The following is a 3,089-nucleotide window of genomic DNA, read 5'->3' as shown; positions in this document are numbered from 1 at the left end:
CTTGGTTTCAGGAGTACATCATATATTTTACAGCACCTTTGCAGCAGTTTTTTAATAGATTATTTATAAACAGGATATTCTGATAAGAAGGAAAGATACTTATTCAATATAATGCATACCCTGTATTTTTTTTATGCTGGAAGAACTTCACACAGAAATACAATCTCTGCTCAGCAAATTTCAGTTTATGGCAGTAAATTACTCTTTATAAGCAATACAAGAATATCGAAACTTATCTCTAATGCTCGTTGTACAGTAAATGCTGAAGAAGAGAAAAAGACAAGACATTATAAAGCGAAACCCAGCCCCTTGAAAGTAATGTTGTTTTTCTGTGTCATACTTTAATAATAGTTGGAGAGAAGATTCAATCGGGGGCTGAAAGCCACAGTGCTAGTTTGAACTCAGCATTGTGTTCAAAGCCCAAAAGATCAGCAGAGCCCAAACCTCCAGATTTTGGTCATCAGAGTAGTAATTGTTTTAATCTGTTTTTCTAAATTGCAACAGCACAAAAACAAAAGAAAAGAAAAGCCCTTGGACAATAGCATTCAGAAAATAAACTCTACCAAGAAAATAAACTCTAGAAGTATTTACCTGTTTAATAGAAATAAAACATATATGTTTTATGTTAGGACTTATTTTAGAAAATGCATTTCAAAGTACTATAGCACAAGTATGACAAAGTTGCCATGACTCATAGCGTGGTTTTCAAACTGTCACAAAATTCCTTTCAGATATACGTATATGAAGCTAATTTCAATAAAATGATGATTTAAAATTAATTTTTATCTGTGAACCACCTAAACATATAAAATTCTCCTTGAATAGCTAAAAGTGCAGACAGGCTGCATATTTAAGCTGACCAGAACAGCTGACCAGGCATTACTCTAAAATCCTATTCAGAATAGTTTGATTGGCCAGCAATGTCTATCTTGGCCTCAGAAACATCGTTGATGAGAACCAAACGTTTGGTCCCCCCAAACTAGCAATGTTGCCTTACATTTTTCAGTTGGCTAACCCTCTAACTTCAAAACTTCCTGTAATTGGCCTGATTTTTTTCCAGCCAAAAAGAACTTTCTTAGAAATTCTAACTACATTTGAGAACTGCTAAGAATTACTTTACAATATTTCCTCTTAGCCTGCTGCGTAAATGACTACATTTCAATGACTTCCTTCCTCTGAATTAGATGGACTATTTGGGGGAAACTAAGTAATTTTTACTCAATGCAACTGTATTTCTCTTTTAAATCCTGATGATACTATCAAATACCGCAATTTAGTGCAATATACAAAGAGGTCATACATTACTACTATAGACAGTTCTACCTTTTATTTTTTTCCTCTTTATTACCAGTATGTTTTCCCCTTTCTGCAAAACTATTCTCATGAGACCTCATTTTACAAAGCATGGAGCAGAAAAGGCAAAGAGCGCTCCTGAGCATTACATCTTAAAATGACACAAAATAACTTAAATAAGAGTGGATGATATAATTGGCCTGAGTGCCTACTCGTTGTTTACCCTAAACTCCCAATGAAGCCAGGCAGCTCCGAGCACTGGGATCACATTCAATAATGGTAATTATGACAGAGTAATATATTGCACAGAAGTCTTGTAGTAGCATGCTTTCCAGCTATATTATATGCCTATAGCTTAGGATTCTTTGGTCGAGGATTCTACACCGTTCTGGTATGGGCTTTCAGTAGTAACTGCAGCTGATTTTTCTAGATTACCTAGTAGTCGCTGACAAGTGGACAAAAGAAGATTTGAGATCTATAGTTAAAGTTTAAGCCTAATAGCTACAGTAATTGATTAGTTCTCCATGGATTTTCTTTGGTCATTGAGATGTGTACAGAGACTACAGGAGATTATTTTATTGTGTAATTTTCGCAGCACAGCAGGGTACCTTGACAATGGGTTGGATACCACCCTCCTGACAAAAACCATGGGGGAGGGATCAGAGTGAAGAAAACTAAGCCAGCAGAATCGCTCCATAACAGGCAGGGGGTAGGATTTTTCCTTCCTGGGAAAGAAGCATGATTTCTAGCCCCACAACTTGTAGATATCTGAGGTCTCCTAGGGGACAGAGTAATTTTTATTGGGAATCGCTGCCCACTTCAGTCCTAGAGGTATCAGAAGCCTTACCCAGTTCCCTGGCCACTTAGCTCTATTTAATAGCTAACATGTTGAAAAAGGCTCCATGAAACATGGTTATATCATGTTTACTGAGCCAGAGTAGGACCAGAGGGTTAAGCAGCAGACGCACAAGTGGTACAAAGCTGGTTTTGTTTTGGGGGTGGGTGCAAAGAGGTTGAAAGTAGATATGCAGAGATGATGAATGTTGATGGCTTAAGACATCCTGAAAAATAATGTCTCCTTTTTATCCACAGATCAAGTCTAGCACAGACCACAGAAACTGCCACAACCTCTGCTGAAACAGCACAAAAGTGAATTGGAGGGACCTTTTCCACAGCTAGAACAGGAGTCGCTGAACCCTTGTTAAGGAAACCAACAGGAGCATGGGACTCGGAGATGGCTCATGCAATTGCACCCAACAGAAACTAAGATGAGACCACTAGTGCTTTTTTTATCTGCCATCCAAAAGACTGCAACTTGTATTTTGGTATGAACCAGCAACAGTCAGGAGAGGCCTCGTTCAAATACCATTTTTTACACTTGACCCAGGTCTCGGTTATTTTTAGTTTTGAGTATCTTATTGATATCTCAACTCACTCTCAGGAATCCAGATACGAGCCTGATGCTTCCAAACCCTAAGCCAAGGTCCTCTCAAAGGTCACCTCAGTTGTTGGGTATTGCATTTCAGGCACCTTGCATGGACCTGACTTTCAGAAGGTGAATACTCAGCACTTTCTAAAAACTCAACCCTCAAAGCACCTTCCAACTGGATTAATAAAAATTAAGGCACTCAAAAATTGTTAGTTACTTTTGAAAATCTTACCCATAACTAGAACAGACTGATTGACAACGAAACCAGAAATCACAGGTAACCATAAAAAGATCCATGTGTTGCTGTGCTCAAGGTACTTACAGTGTAAACTTTATTTACATTCATAGTGACATAGTTAGCGGCAAA

This window comes from Platalea leucorodia (genome assembly GCF_965183815.1).
Source record: "Platalea leucorodia genome assembly, chromosome: 1".
In the NCBI taxonomy this organism is placed as follows: Eukaryota; Metazoa; Chordata; class Aves; order Pelecaniformes; family Threskiornithidae; genus Platalea; species Platalea leucorodia.
Note: the sequence above shows the minus strand (reverse complement) of the source record.